Source organism: Sinocyclocheilus rhinocerous, unplaced genomic scaffold (assembly GCF_001515625.1).
Source record: "Sinocyclocheilus rhinocerous isolate Xijiao unplaced genomic scaffold, SAMN03320098_v1.1 scaffold708, whole genome shotgun sequence".
Classification (NCBI taxonomy): domain Eukaryota; kingdom Metazoa; phylum Chordata; class Actinopteri; order Cypriniformes; family Cyprinidae; genus Sinocyclocheilus; species Sinocyclocheilus rhinocerous.
Window position 1 is genome coordinate 1,876,889 of NW_015635523.1, and position 17,914 is coordinate 1,894,802.

Here is a 17,914-nt window from a genome sequence, read left to right on the forward strand (position 1 = left end):
CCCTCTCTCTCTCTCTCTCTCTCTCTCTTTCTCTCTCTCTTTGCCTCCTGGCAGAGATCACAACCCCAATAATGAAAAACTCAGCCTGAATCTACCAGAGCAGAGAGAAAGGGATAAAATCTTTGCATTTACTTGATACAGCCCCGGGCATCCCTCAAGCAGAAAAGCAATAATTCTGGCCTGCCATCAGAAACAAGGAGAAATAAGATCATATTTCCCCCCAGCGAATTCAAATACAGCATTGTATGGAACAAATTAACGAACTTAGCTTCTGCGTGCAATGTGCCAGACATCCTGTTGACTAACTAGGCATGGATTCCCTTACCACAAAAGACCCTGGGCATTATTCTGGAATGATTTTAATATGCAGATCTAATTGGGAAGGAGGGCTGGTTTGTTTATTAAAATGAAGATGGAGGCCAGCACAACCTATTTTTCTTACATTTCAGCATTTAAGTTACTCTCAGCACATAAAGGAGGAAAAAAATAGGTATTTCTTAATTAGCCTTCTATTTTTGGCTTGCATAGTTAGAAATGTAATTAACCTTATAAAATACACTCATAACATTTGGCTTTCCTGAGTTTTCCAGCTGCTCTCACAGATTTAGATTAGCCCGAGCTTGCTCAAGCAGCACTGAGCACTCTGGTCCTTCATTGCAGTATTCATATTTGCACTCTTGATTCCCAGTATATAAAAGAACTCCCAGCATAAATCTAAAGACATAGTAAAGGGCTGCAATACAATTTCAAACTGTAACTGATTTTAGGGCAAAGTCCATTTTGAAGAAGTTCATTTGGCTGCCATTTGGTTTATACCCTCGAGCAGCTATGTTCAGTCATGCAAGAATGGGGAAAGACACTGTTTGCCAAACTTGCATTTCCATAACATGCCGAATAACCTATTCAGTCTGACAAAATGGTGCAATTTTGATCCTTTAGTACACATCATATTTCTTTCTCAGGTTCTCTCTAGAGAACCAATAAAGCAACTGACTCTATTAATTAAAAGGTGTTGATTTTCTTTTGCACAACAGCAATAATGAGTGGTGAAATTACTCGCTTTCATTTTTCAGAGTGTGCCATCTCCTCCGTACTGCCTTTCCTGTCATATATTGTTTAAAAGTTTACAGTACAGTTTAAAAGTTTGGTGTTTTTGATTTTAATATATTTTTAATTATATACTTTTCTATGTTATTATATTTAAACTGTAATTAATACTTGTGATGGCAATGCTGAATTTTCAGCAGCTCTTGCATTCTTCAGTGTCACATGATCCTTCAAAAATCATTCTAATATGCTCATTTGTTGCTCAAGAAACATGTTTTATTATTATCAATGTTAAAAACAGCTGTGCTTCTTTTTTATATATATTATGATTTTTTTAAATATAAATTATGATATATATTTTTTTTTCAGGATTCTTTGATGAATAGAAAGTTCAAAATAACAGCATTTTTTTTAAATAGAAATAATTTGTAACATCATAAATGCCTTTACTGTCACCTTTGATCTATTTAACGCATGCTTGCTGAATTACTGACTCCAAATGTTCGTCTCAGACTACATAAAATGTGTAGGAGCCCTATTTAAACATGGAAATACACTAAAAATATTCAAATTTTGAGAAAAATCAAACCAACGAAACATTATGACATTAAATGAGAGAATATTTAACATGTTGAACTACTTATAGACCACTAATCAAATGTAAGCTAATTTGTTACGTCGATTAAGTTAAATCCTTATTGAATTTTGCTAGGAGAAAGATAAATATGGCTAATGCTACCAACCTCTGCCTGTCTTTTCGCTTGGTCATCAGTGCTTCTTGGTGAAAAGCAAAAATATCCCTCGTCGGATCTGGCCTTTGCCTGCTGAGAAGCTGGCCATCAGACAGAAATTAATTCATTTCATTTGCTCTCTTCTGCTGTGATAGAAGAAGACAGCGGCATGAATCAAATCATAAAAGATCTGGACCTCACTCAATCTCCATTTGAAGGCTTTAGCATCACAATTATTTATTGAAATGAAACAACACCAGATATGTGATGAAATGCCATGGTATTTGTGCTTATAGAGCTCACACAAAGAGATGTTCACAGTGTTATTGAGTTCGGACCAACAGCTGAAGTGCCCCTTGTGTCAGCGAGATGAAACTCACACAGGTATACCCTGTTGCTCAAAGCGTCAGAAGCTGGATCACAGCCGACACTCCAAATGTCAGTCAATATGAGAGATTTTCTCTGTATCTGGAAGAGGATATACAGAGAGTGACACATCCCATCAGAACAAGATGAAGGGAAAAAGTTGAAAGTTTTTTTCTTCTTCTTTTTAACTTTAAGTAGGAAACAATGTGCTAAGGATGTGGCAGAGTGTGAGAATACGCATGTGTACATAAGGTGTTAAATGCCCTACAGCTCTTCCCTGGCCTCTAATTGCTTCACACATTGAACTTGTTTCTGTCAGAGGTAATTACACAGTCTGCTGAAGCCTATTAACAAAGATTCATTATTCTATTAGGTCTGATTAACTAAGGCTGTTCACCATCATACATTTTAGATTTGACTCTTCAATCAGTACAACACTGATAAATCAATAAGAGTCCTTGCAGGGACTGGAGGAAAGAAATGTCCCAAATAAGACACTTTAATATCTCAAATGCATCTCCTAAATAACAGCAAGAGCATATTAACATTTTGCCGGAGTCTGTTGCTTCTCAGATTTTGAGAAAAGTAGCTACATGCACTTTAACTTTAAATTATTTAACAGATATAATAATCAATGCAACAAAAAAGTCTGGAGTAAACATATCTAGTATTTCTCGTGAGTCTTTCTGAATGATTCATTAAGGACCTGCTCAAGAGAGTGATCTTATAGTAAATCAGAATACATTGATCGTGCTGTTTGTTTATGACTCACTAAAAAGAACTGGTTCAAAAGTTATCCTTTCCTCAATCAGACAGTGCTGTGTGTTACTGCAATAGTTCTTTGGATTTTCACTTCAGTGTTGAGATTATTCAAATGAAGATCATATAATGGATATTTTCACCTTCTGGGGAGGTAATAGATATAGCCGTCTCAGAGTCTTCCTTCACGAAAGAGAATATTTTTGCTGTTTCTTGCACAGGAGCAAGAAATCTATAGGTAAACCTATTCATTTACCAGGGTTGAATCACGGTACTTGTAAGAAAACAAATCTGAGGTCTGAAGTGGAATAAGTAAGAATTGAACATCTGACATCCTCTTGAATTTTAAGAGGCCTATGGATATCCCTGAATAAAACGTTGACCCTCTGGTGGAGAATGATAATTTCAACAGATTGTACCGCAGGTTCTCGCTGTTGCCGCAGGCCTTCACTAAAATCCCAGATAACGCTGAACCTGAACTTTATTGAGGTCCACAAATCCCTGTGAGCAGCCTCGGGGACATGAAGCACCAGCTGAGGAAAGTGAATCACAGGTTACATGTGCTTCCCTGGGCGCCATCGCCCACGTCCTCCAGGAATAGTGCGACCTCAGAACACCCTTATTCTCTTCAATATCAGACATTGAATCTTTCATGATTGGCTACATTTCAGCCATGAAGTGTCAAGAGCTCTCCCATGCTGGTATGATAGCAGTAATGAAAAAGAACAAGAGGTCTAGGAGGAGAGCAAATCCATCCTTGTGGAAAAGAGGAGGCAAAATGATCCCTGACTGATAGTAACCTGATCTTCACACCACTACAGGGAGTTTAAATTCATCTTCTACCTCATTTAATGTGCTAAGCAAATTCATCAGTAATATTAAAGGGCAACTTGAGAAATAAAAACAGCTGTTACTTTGATAATGTTGGCGTTTGGTGTCTTTCTATAAATATCCGACTAAATAAACACGGAATGAAGATTACAAATCACATGGCGGAATAAGCAAACGCATTTAAGGGATGTTTTGTTAAACATCGTCTCATTTAGCCTGAAGTATTTAGATGCCGGTGAATTACAGATGCAGGAGGTTTCACATTTAAAGCTCAGAGAGCACATTTCATTCCTCTTTGTATTGGTATGCAGCTGCTCAAGGTTAGTGGTGGGCTTCAGGTTGTAGCTCCAGCCCCTCAAGGCCATCTTGGTGGGGTGGCATACTGATTTCAGCAGATGCCCAATGGGAGTTCAGCTCTGGGTATCAACACTTAACCTCCTGCTCCCTGCTTCTCCATGGCCACCAAAGACTGTTCGACTAAAGGCGGTGACAAAATCATGATGTGATAAAACACTAGTGATCAAACGCTGCTTACAAATCAGATCAATATTGAAAAGAAGGGTCATAATAAATGGTTCTATTTAATTGTATATGTTTAATTAAACAACTGCAATATTTACCTGGAGGATGTAGATAATGCACTGCGACGCAAAAGATGTGAGACTAATTAGTTCAGACATGTTATGAAAAATGTAGTTCAGACTTTATTTATGGCAAGCACAAATGTGCTCCATCATAGGCTGATTATAAATCGAGTGTGCTTTTCCATGTTGCTTCACAGCTTTGGTTAAAGTTGTACTGAGACTAGCGTTTGCTGATTAGAATAAGATAAAGGACATTTTCTTTGGAAAGGCAATAGTGAAAATGCAAATGCTAACTGATTTCTTATCAATGTGGCTAAAAAGCATGCAAAGGACTGCTACCACAGTATATTTTTTTGTTATATTGCTGTCTAATAAACTTAATTCCGATTGATTAACAGCTGAATTTTGTAGTCAAATAGATGAGGATTTAATACAAAATACGAAAGCATTAATAATTATTATTATTATTTAAATATAACTAATAATAAATATAATTAATCTTGTCTTAACACAATCAATTAAAAATACAATTAAACTCCGTAAAACATAAAAATTATAATTAATATAAATAAAAATCAATCAGGTAATTCATCCTTTAAATTTGTTTTGTTAATAAATTGTTATGAGATTATTTTTATGTTGATACTTTTTGTCAATTATCTTTTTTTTTTTTAACTTTTTTACCCACCCAATCATTTCTTTTAAATCAGACCTTTTGAAATGTTTAACAAACCATTTCAAGAGACCTATTTATTTTTCATTGCATAGCTTTGTTGAAGACTAACAGACATACCTGTCAGAAATAATGAATGTTCATGCCCTGAAATAAGAAAAGCATTTCAATAATTTGTTTAATTAATGTCCTAATGGACCAACGAATAAGACCATGACATGTTCAATTTAAAATCTGTGACTGACTAATGAGCGCAGCAACAAAAGATGAAACTCAGGAGAGAGTAATGCAGATCCTTACCACATGCAAATGTAAACTCATGCATGCCTAGCTCTCTTGATCTGCGCTCCTTCACCAGTGGCGAAGGATGCGACCCGTTGTGTCTCTCACCTGTCAAACACCACAGAAACACAACAACACATGCAAACTAGACTGATACCTGAATCCCTTTAATGCGCCGAAGGCTCAGTCTGACAGCGGATCCATTACCGTCTCATGCAGAGAGATGACAAAATACTCCAGCTGACGCTCAAGGCTTATTCTTTACGATTTATGAATGACCCACAGCAGGACATCAAAGGATGGACATGCCACTCACTATAAGACATCTGCTTGTATAGTTATCCCTTACTCACAGTAGGATATTTGTGACTATTTTGGAAAATATAATGTGAATCAGCCCTATTGAAAGACATATCTACCATCCAAGTACTCCAAATGTACCAATAAAGCAAACAAATAAAAGGCATAATCAAATTGTTTCCTTTTGACTATGACTAATGGAAATCTACAAAATATACACAAGTCATGCAGGTCACTCTGCAGACATCGTAGTAATATCTCTAGAAAGCTATTATCTGCAAGCAACAGACACACAGGTACAGCTCCTATCTACTTTCACACCATTTTGACTAAAATTGTTTCAAAATTTCAAATCCGGTATCATAAATTTAGCTTCTTCTCCTCATATCATGCTAAAAACTGTATTTTTCAGACCGCCATATTGAGCATTTCCAGCATTTCATAACATCTTGCTATCTTTTCCAACTTCATTTAATGCTAATCATTGCTCTTGAGGAAAAGTACCATATTAAAGTCTCAATATTATATCTTAATGTTATTCAAATCAGCCTGTCACAGACACATCTCTACGAACAAACTATTTAGATAATAAACACTTTAATAAATCACCAAATATTCTTTAATTAACGAATGAATTTCCCATTTAAATACCTTAAAATTGTCATGGTGAGGAAACGCATCAAGAAACCCACTCAATCAGAATAGGAAATAGCTTAAAACTTAATTTGTGTGTTATCTGCGTTTGAGAGGTTTATTTTCCACAACTCAGAAGACAAAGATGCCTATTGAAGTACACATTTTCACTATCCAGACCCTGTTAGGGAGACAAACACTCAACAATAGTTTGCTGTTTAAACATGTAATTAAATTTAAGAGTGAGCCGAGAAAGTGGTGTAGATATGCATGGGAAAGCACTTAGACCAAGCACAAAACACACACACAAACAGAAAAGGATTTGAGGTCAGTGGGCGCTGATTCAACAATGATAGCATATTCTATTAAGACAATATGCAAGGATTGTGAGTAACAAGCATTGGTTTACAATAAACCTATTGTCATAGTTGGCACTGACACTACAATCATTGTTGCCACTTCATTTTTATGTTTTTGTATTCCTAATGAACCCACAAAACATACAAAAAGTTCTTATTACAGCTATTGGTTATCATTTTGGAGTTTTTTTAACGCATTTGCAGAGTTTTTGCAGAGACTCAAGCTATGTTAAGTTGATGCAGTAAAATAAATAGGGAAATGGAAATAAATAAATACTAAATCTCAACTACAAAATAAATAAATTAATAAAAAGAAGCCTAAACCTAAACCTAAATAGTAATACTGAGATTAAACAAAATTAAACAAATTAAAATAAAATAAATAGATTAAATAAATAAATAAATTAAACAGAAAAATAAAAGACAATTCAATATATATATATATATATATATAAATTGTCCATATAATGAAAGCCAGTGGGGTCCAGTGTTATTTTGGACCCCAGTAACTTTCTATTTTTTTGTAAGGGGAAAAACATTCTATAACAGTTTAAATTACCTTCTTTTGTGTTCCACAGAAGAAAGTCATTCGGTTTTGCAACAACATAAGAGTGAGTAAAAGATGACAGAATTTTCATTTTTGAGTGAACTATCGCTTTAAGGCACACCTGTATCCAACAGTTCCATTACATTCAAGTCTAAGATGCCTCCATTTGGTTGATTTGAAAGCACTATTCTGTTTTTTTTTTTTTTGCTACCTATAATACCCCACAATTCACTGTGAGCAATTCAGTGGTTGAAAAAAGAAAAATGGCACTTTAACATTTGTTAAAAGAACATACAATTCTATTTCTACAAAGACTATCAGTGTAACCATTAGATATGCCTCTAATGCTCACTTTAAATTTTGTTAAGGCACTGACTGACAGGGCGGCAAGGCAGCTGCCTTCTCTTTCGCATGCACCCATAGAAAAGTGACCCACTAAGGAGGAACTAAATACAGTCATGGATGAGTGGATAAGAAGGATTTGCAGATGGTCTTTGCACACAAACATCCACACAAACACACAAACAAACACCACCAACCATATTCACGTAAACCAGCTGCAATCGTTGCTGCCAATCCGACATCAGTGGAAGAGAAGGCCGTAGACAGCTGGGAGATAAAGGCGGCATAACATCGGTACATCAGCACACAGCCTAACAGCACTCTCTCAGCCCTGACAACAGCTAGTGACAGGCAGACGGGACGCAGAGAGGGAGACATACGCTCGATGGTGTATAACGCCGCTCTGACATCCTCTTAAATCTGCTCCGTGTTAGCGTCTGATTAGCAAAAACATGTCTACAACAGCGTGTCAGGATGAGAATAATTCCCCCTGATGAGACTCGGCTACCAGGCTCAAACGCGCGCAGACTTTGTCATAAGCAGCTCTCGAGCAAAGGCCTTTCTGGCAGCCATGGGTTGAAAGGGGTATCTAGACTAATCCGCAGATTCGACGTCTGAAATCATCAGCCATTTGCTGTACATTCATTCCTATCCGGGATTCAATGGAGTCAAGATTCATTTCCCGCAGGGGCGTAACTTCCTGACGAGACAGTTATCTCTGAAGCCTGTGCCTATCTTTATAAAGCAGCTTTTGATGCAGCCTTTTTGCACCCAGGCTTGTTCCTCTTTCACAAATGAGCATTTTATTGTTGAAACCACACAAGATACCTCCCTGGAGCTATGGGTTTTTTTTTCTAAGTTGAACTTTAATACGTTCAATAATATTCTTCAGTCAATTAGTTGCTCACTAATGGAAGTTTTTCTGTGCCGTGACACTCGGCACAAAAAAAAACGCTACTGAGCTCGGGTCTTGTAAGGTGTTATTTGCTAAAAACGGCCAAAAGTGTGCAGAAACCTCTTCCCAATTAACACATTTGGCTCTTTTAACTGCCTAACAGGTGCATACAATCAAGCACACCACCATGCAATCTCCTAACGCAAACATTTACTGTAGAATAGGATCTTTTTCTATTCTAGCACAATCAGCCTCTGTGAACAAAGTGAGAACCATATAGAAACACAAGGTTTGCAGCAGCTGAAATGAAAGAATTTATGTATTCACAGCTTGTGACATTTACAAATCTTTATAAATCCATTATATTATAAATATTATTATAACATTTTACTGTTATAAAGGTATTTTTGGCATGCCTATTTCTATCCTAACCTAACATCCTAACAATATAAAAAGACAATAGGCAAATAAATATACAGTGACAGATAGTTTTAGTTACAATAGACAGTTTAAGTCACATCCCATAAACAAACAAACAAATAAATTTAAAGAATTTAATGTTTTTATTCAGCAAGGATGTATTAATCTGATTAAAAGTGACAGTAAATGTATTTATAATGTTACAAAAGATATTTCAAATAAATGCTGTTCTATCAAAGTATCCTGAAAAGTATCATAGTTTCAATGAAAATATTAAGCAGCACAACTGTTGCCAATACGCCTAACATCGCTGCCTGATCTCATTGATGCTTGCATCTGAACGGAAGCAAAAGAGTGAAAGCTGTTAAAGGGGGAATTCACCACTGGCAAGATGGGCTTTTAATGAAACTTGGCTGTCTATGCAGTAGAAACGCAGAAAGAAACATAAAATGAAATCAGCGCTACATGACTAGAGAATCAGAAAAAGGGATGTGGCATTCTCTTAACCAAAAAGGTAGGAAAGCTTTAAAAACCCATATGTGACTGTCGATAGCGTCGACTATTACATCTGACTGGCTGTGGGCGGGAGTGTAAAAATGCAGAAGTCCGATCTGTAGTTTTAACAAAAGTCAAAATCCGCCGGATGATGCTAAAGGACTTTTGCTGACAAATAAACGGGGATATCTGGGTATAGGTAACAGAAAAAAGTACACATCTTTCATTTACATATAATACTGACACTGTAACAACACAGTTACATAGGTGAACTTGCCCTTTAAAGGAATAGATGTACTCACCCTCAGGCCAGTGAATGGGTGCCGTCAGAATGAGAGAACAAACAGCTGATAAAAACATCACAATAATCCATACAACTCCAGTCTATCAATTAACATCTTGTGAAATGAAAAGCTGCATGTTTGTAACCACATGCATGTTTGCATGTTTGTAACGTATGGACTAATTTCGCGTAAAAAGTGCATAGTGCAAGTGATCTGTGCATATTTCTCTCCTGATTCAGACAAGACAGCTTTTCCACTGGAGAAAGCAATATGGATAAAAGACTTGTTTTTTAGCCAGAGGCAGCGGCTTGAAATTAAAAACGTCTTAATTATTCATTTGTTTATTACAAACATGCAGCTTTTCACTTCACAAGACATTAATTTATGGACAGGAGTCATGTGGGTCACTTGTGGATTATTGTGACATTTTTATCAGCTGTTTGGACTCTCATTCTGACAGCACTATTCACTGTAGAGGATCCATTAGTAAGCAAGTGATGTAATACTACATTTCTCCAAATCTGTTCCAAATAAACTAATCTACATCTTAGATGGCCTGAGGGTGAGTACATTTTCAGCAAATTTTCATTTTTGGGTGAACTATTCCAAATACATACAGTATTAATGCCATATTGAACAAATATATATGGGTGAGGTATTCAGATGTCCACACACTTTTGGCCATGAAGTGCATCTACAACTGGTCCAAAACAGTTTAACTAGAAACAATCACATAACTGATGAAGCAGCGGAAGCACATGACTGAATTCATTTGTCAAAGGCAACATGAAATGACACAAATACTTTCTATAAGGCAGAAGCTTTAATGGAGTCTATAACATCACAGCTGACACTGTAATGAAGCAAGGAATACAACACAATATAGTGTGTTTTCTGCAATAATTGTTTGTTTAAAGGCACAAAGTCTAGATAGATGTTCCCTATCCTGTTTGCAAAATAATTTGGAAATCGTGCTGAGGAAATGCTGCAAAAGAACACTGAAAGTGAAAGCGGTTGGAGCGGAAAGCTTTGTCAAAATTTTGATGGCAGAACAATTATTACCATCCAGCTGTAGGAATGCTTTTCTGCCGTAGTGTGGCTGCCAAAGTGGAAATGCTGGCTGCGTTTTTTCCAAGTCAGGACTGAACAGATTTCTCCATAAAATGAGCAGTTTGGCAACCAATTATCCCTTTCATCGCAGTATGAGCACAGTGAGAGACAGTTGCTGTTATATACAGCCTTTTAAATGGGGGGAAAAAGATTAATGGAAAACCAAACCATGCCGCTAGATCTTTCCTGGGCTGCAATGGCTGTCATGCTTGAAGATTAAGATTTTAAAGCATCCATAGGATATAAGATCATAAAAAATAAAGTGCATATTGGCTCTAGCGCAGCAGTCAAGATACCCTAATGGAGCAGCAAATTTTAAGAAAATGTAAATTAAAACTTATAAAACTAATATATATATAAGGGCCTGGTTTCACAGACAGGGCTTAGCTTAAGCCAGGACTAGGCCTTAGTTAAATTAAGATGTTTAAGCAGCTTTTATATAAAAAAAAAATGCCTTAGAAAAAAAACGTTACAGGTGTGCATCTTGAGACAGAACAATGGCACTGACATATTTTAAGATATTTTCAGTTGAGACAGCTCAAGCATGCATTATAGTCTGGGACTAGCCTTAAGCCTCGTCTGTGAAAGCAGAGGAAGAAGTTTTTAAGAAGTCTTTTCAGTAATTCAAAAAAGTTTTTTTCTTAGTAAGAAAAGTTAGAAAATCATAAGAAATAGTAAAGATGAATTTTATTCCTATGGATGTTCATTAAATCCGGCCCCATAAGATCTTCATGTCAGAGCAAATGAGCAAATTTTTATAAGGCTGCTATTCTAATCTCTTCTATTTTTCTAACAGTACAGCTTGACCTTGGGGAACCCTGGGCAAATCTCCACAAAATAAAACCTTCACCTTGTTTTGCTTAATCATACTACTTATTGCCATTTAGTCCCTGATTCTTAAGTACTTGGACAAAAACAAACCTCATTTCGCAAACCCCTTCAAGCCCGCTTTACCTAAGCACGGCTATATTTGTAGTTCTAAAACGGCAACAGAAAGTAGTCTTATAAATATTGCACAAAAAAATTTCAGTATGTTTTTCCTCTCCAAAAGGGCTTTAACTTTTAGATGTAAAATGAAAAAAAAATTCGACAGCGGGACGGGCATTCAAGCAAACACAGTGATTTGAACTGTACACTGCATTATCTCTGATTTGAACGGCTGCACGTGGAGCAGCACTGATGGATCTGTGAGCAGTCTAATATAAGAGCCAGAGTCAGATGTGAGAAGATAAACTGAGAAAGGAAATGTCTGTGCTGCTCTCGGGTCTGAGTTCCTACCCTGTGAAAGAGGGAGTCTGGCCCTCAAATCAGGTAGTGCGATCGGCAATCATTGATTTATGTGTTGCTATCAAGTGATGCTGGGATGGCCATCCCTCTTTTCATCTGTTCCAGAGGTTCGGTTTTCCTGCACACAAAGCAAACAAACACAAAAACGCATCCAGCCACCCTGCGCTGGGGGAGGTAATCCCTTTGTGTGGCTTTCAAAGAGAGCTGTAGATTCGGGCTCTCATCCATTCTAGGTGATTGGTAATTTAATGTGCTTTCGGGTCCCGCAGATGGAAGAGTTTGCCGAGTGTCATAGGGGTTTCTTATCCGTATTGAGTTTCCTGTTGGGATTAGTGTAATGGGGAAGCTTACGGCAAGCGTCCGCAGCCTTTTCTGGAATCAAACTTGATTTAATTGCTTTGCCTTCTGTTTTTTTTCATCTGAAGGCTGAGACCAACAGCTTGTGTGTCATGGGCTGTTTCATCCTTCTAGGTATATACCACTACGTCTCAACTCTAAACCTCACTCGTTTGACAAGAAAGTTTATCACTACTCACCACATCAAATAAAAAAAAACTCCCAAATTGCTAGCGAGGATACTTTAAAGTCAATGTTAAATAAAATTGAGTCTATTTATGTTTTTAATGCACACTACTGGTCTCATCGTGAATCATTTATTGGCACGTTAGTCAAAGTAAATAAATAAATAAATAACTTTATAATTTACGCAAGCAGCAGGCTAAATCACACAAGAAAGAAAGCTGTTGTTCCAATAGGGAGTTGTCCGTGACAAAGGAACAAAAGACTCAATAGATGAATGAATCATTTATGTATCTCATAATTGATGTTTGGCTTTTTATCAATTATTTCCTATTGCAGAATATGATCAAAGATTTCTTATGTGGACATGTTCAGCGAATCTGGATATTTGAAAACATTTTAAACTCATACTCAAATTAGCAAAATTACTTAAATAAAAATGATCTGTGAATCTCATTCACCAAAATGAACTAAAGCCACTAAAAAAATCTGATCTTCCCAACACAGCCCTGCTATTCAGACCAACAGTATGATTGTGAATTTGATATTTCTTTTATACAACAAAATAAAATTAAAAAAAAACAAGAAGTTAATTTTGAACAACTTACATTTTCTTTCCAAACAAAGCCAAAGGAGGAGCACCTTTTCATGAATGGATCAGTGTATATGAAGGAATCTGTTAAACAAATGATTCAATGATTTCACCCATAAGGACAGACCAACGCTATCTCACAACCAATTTATACATATGTTACAAGGTGGCTAATTTTGCACGATTTCTGTGAAGGGTTTAGGGGTGGTCATTCATGCGAATTCCTACGATTTGCCACCTCGTAAAACACGTACATTTTTTCACAAAACAAACAAATTCGTCATACAAATTTGTTCGAATTAGCCACCTAGTAAAATACGTATGCATTGCCGTGAGATTGGGTTGGACAAACAGTTGTTTCATTCCTGAATTAATAATTTAATCAATCAGTTGAGTGACTGATTCAATGATTCACTCACAAAATACAGCCCATGTTTTATTCCTGAATGAATCTGCGTTTTTAAACTAATCGGTTCAGCTAATTATTCATTAAGTTACTTTTAAAGGCAAGTTGCTTGTTGCCACCAACTGGCATAACAATGTAACTTACAATAGAAAATTAGGCAAAAGTAAAATGGCTTGAAAGCAATTCATATTGTTCTTAAGGAACAAGAACTATCAGTCAAAATGTGATTTAAACAAAATTAAAGTGACTTGAGGGCTTCCAGCTATGGCTAATCAAGCCATGTGGTCAGAAATATGGTAGATTAAAAATGCATTGAATAGAATGTAAGTGCATTCATTGGATTGTAAAATTATGCTAATATGGAAATAACAGCTGCTGATTTAATAATTCATGGCCTCTGCCCCTTCAGAGAAGGCAGAGACACAAGATCAAGTGAAGGCACATAGGACAAGAAAAAGATTGAACTCTCTGTGGAGAGAAAAGGAAAGAAATGGCCAGGGCATTTACCTGAGTGCAGAACGTTGTCTGTGGATTAAAAGAGAGAGAGAGATAAAAGAAAAGATTGAGAGACTTTTTAAGTTCTGAAAAGATCTGAATTTAATTTCATCCCCAAATAGTTTCCAGCAAGGATGGTGACATGCATTATAAAGACCAGCTAAAATATGCAATGGTAGTATCTTTTTTTCTTACATAATTTCATTTGGCTGGTGCTTTTCAACAAGGTCATCGTCCTGTGCACATGTAGACTGTTGGAAACTCTCATGTACTGTACTATGTGTGTCAATTACAAGAGCATTCTCCTTTTTGACTCTCATTTCAAGGTTAGGCCTATCATTAACTAAAACTAATCCAATTAAACCGGTTTTGTTAAATGAAATAATGGTGAAATAAAATATAACTAGATAAAGCTTGTCAAGACAAACTTTCTGTTGGCTTAGAAAAGCCTGGCCAGACGTTTTAGATTTAATGACTTTAAATCTGGATGTTATAAGTTTGAATAAGTAGTAGTTTTAGCAGCTCGAAGTTTGAAGACTTTAAAGTCATAGTCTACCAGATAGACAGATAGATTGAAAGGTGAACCACCTCAAGACCCCAAATTTAAAACTACAAAATGAGTATTTTATGTTGAAACTTTTAATCCATGGCTTAAGCTAGGATTGACAGGAACCTTGCATTGCTTGCTCAATGCCACGCATCAGAGAAGACAAAAAATGGTAGACGAAAAAAAAAACTTTTAGCAATATTGTTCAAATGAACACATACAGTATGCATATTTTTGTGTCCTTAGCTGAGCTAAACACTTTGTGACACTCTATGACTGATGAAATGCTAGCATGCTGAGACCAGCAGAAATGTCAAGCTGAAAGAAATCTGCCCCAAATGCTTTGACCAGTTACCACCCATGGAGTTCTTACATCAGGTTCATTCTCAGATGATTTACATTCCCTGGTTTCTGGAAAAACATTGTGCTGCATATTGACAGCTTTATGGCTTTGTGTTTTATGGCTCCAATGCTATTGTTTGCTTTCCTCCTGTCTACCTTTCCTTCTTTAACCTCTAAAGTTTCCCGTACTGTACTAATGCCTCTCATACAAACTTTACTGAGCGCTCGCCATGTGTTTTTACAAAGTATCTCATGCTAGCTGCGATGCTCCGGGATCAGGTATCGGCCTGTCACTACTAATCTCAGACACCATTTAACAAAAATCTAAAGTGAGCCAGGAACAGCTGGTGTTTTAAGAGGCTTTGTGAATATGGGGCATTGTGATTACAGGAAAACAAGAAATCAGCGAGAGGCGGGATTTAGCTGCCTGCTGGCTGGCTGCAGGCCAGTGGTGAGAGTAATATGGAGTTGCGAGGTGGTGGAAGATAGCCAAGGTGGGAGGGAGCTAGACAGACAGTAGGGGGTTAGACAGTTGAGTGTGACGATGTAGGGGTGAACCGTGGGGAGTAAAACTGCAACAAGTGAGATGGGACGTGCCGCAGTTGGTAAGATGGTTTTGATGGGTTTGACTTTTGTGCATTTGACTCTATTAGCTTTGGGGTTAACTGTATGCTAGGGTAGTCCTAAAAGATGACTTTTAGCAGCTTTAGCAATGGAAAAATGGTGCAAAATATTTATTTTATTTTATTTCAGGTTTATTTGATAGGGACAATGCACATCAGTAATACATAAATGTACAATGTGCCAGAATTAGCCAGAAGGCTATTTTGCATCTGCAGTCCCTGGACTGATGGTAAAATTGTCACCCTAAAAATTTAAAACAATTAATCAATACATAATACACACATGCTCAAAAATACATATAAAATTTAACCATCCCTAAAAAAATAACAATTACACTACCTATAATACTATAATACATTGTCACTAAACACAGAATAATCAGAATAACATAATTTTAAAAATCAATCGTAATTTATCCATCTTCCAACTTCCAACCATAAAGCATAATGAAATAAATAAAATATTACTTTTTTTGTTTTTTCGTTTTTTTCACATCCTCTCTGGCCCCTCACAGCCTCTTAGAGCCCAGTTTGAAAATTTTTGTACAAAAGCTTTTTTTCCCACTTAAAAAAATGGATGAATAAATATTTGGATGGACTTTCAAATGGATGACTTTAAATATGTCCAACCCAAACTTCCTCTTAAGAAGTACAACAATATGCGTTTCCAGACATTCCGGAAATCCTGTTTCTCCAACACTCAAACATCTCTCAAACAAATACGGTATTCCTAGAAAATAACAGTAGTCTATTACAATCACATCTATGTCTATCACATCATCTCAGAACGACTTAAAGGGATAGTTCATCCAAAAATGAAAATTTGATGTTTATCTGCTTACCCCCAGGGCACAGATAAAAGACTAACTGCAGCACTGACCAGAGCAAAACAACATCTAGCAATTATGAATCTACTCAATAGCTCACTAAGTGAGAGGAAGCCAGCTGCATTGAACAGAGGTCTGGGAAATCTCGCCAGCAGCATCCCGCTCAGCCCGCAAACTCAGATTCGCAGTCTTCTGTTCAGTCTGTTGGCCTTTAATTAACTATTGATTGGCATGGCGTTGTGAGAAACCTCCACTAATAAAACTATAGCCACTGCAGGTCAGAGTGGTGTTTAAACTTTTATGACAGAATGAAGTTAGCAAACAAAAGGACGCTGACCTCGTGTTGGAAAGTTTTATCCATCCACATATATCAGAATAGCATATTTTCATGTATGTAGATATTTTGGAAGGGGAAATCAGGTGCGAAAAGTTCTGTGCTGTACTACAAAGTATTTTTATTTTATCTCTTGGCTAAAGAGAGCAGCTGCAAAGGAAGTGTAGGTCTAGGGTACATCAACACGGTGTGGGGCCCCGGTCAGCATCAAACGAACAGCACACTGGTTCCTGTTTTGGAGCCAATATTTACCCAAGAATTAATCCTCTTTAAAAAATTCAGCGTTGGCATAAAGATGGCAGCTTTGAACACTGCTAGGCCCTTCAGAGGGATTACCTGCCTTACTGACAGGATATTTTACAGATGTAGCAGTTGCCCTTAACGCAGTATAATTGCAGTATTACATCAATCTAGGCAGTAAAACATGCAGTTTTGTGTAGTACAAAGATTCTGCACTGCACAATGACGAACTGTACTGTTATTAAATGCTTCTGTAATACTTAAAGTGGAAGTGATGCAGTCAGTCAAGTTTACATTATTTAGTAAAGTGATTTCCACTATATTTATATTTTAATTGATTACATTTTAAAAGAAAGAATGGTTAAGTTGTTAAAGTTTTATTAACTCATTTCATTGAACACTTTTGATTATAAATTTGTACTAAATCATAAAACACAAAATCCAGAAAAAATAAATTTTATTTCATGGGGCCCTAAATTACAAGGTAGCTACTCTGTGGAGTTTAATTGTAAAAAAAAAAATAAAAAAAATAAATAAAGTTTTTTTAATTTAATTAGCAAACATGTGGAAAGCATTTCCTTTCCCATTAATGGTAAATTAATATTGTGATATATATTGATATTGCATGATATGGAAAAATATATATATAGTGATAATATGTTTGGCCATATCACCCTGGCCTATTTGTACTGCATAGTCCCACAAAAATATAAAACAAAAACTTCTAAATTGATAATAATAAGAAGAAATATTTCTTGAGCAGCAAATCAGCATATTAGAATGATTTCTGAAGGATCACGTGACATTGAAGACTGGAGTAATAATGCTAAAAATTCAGCTTTGTTATCACAGGAATAAAATACATAAACAGTTACTTTAAATTGTAATAATATTTCACAATATTACTGTTTTACAGTATTTTGATCAAATAAATGCAGCCTGGGTGAGCTTGAGAGACTTCTTTCAAAAACATAAAAAATTGTAATTATTACAAGCATATAAACACAAGCAGACATGCAGTACAACTATATTTAAGTAAAGTAT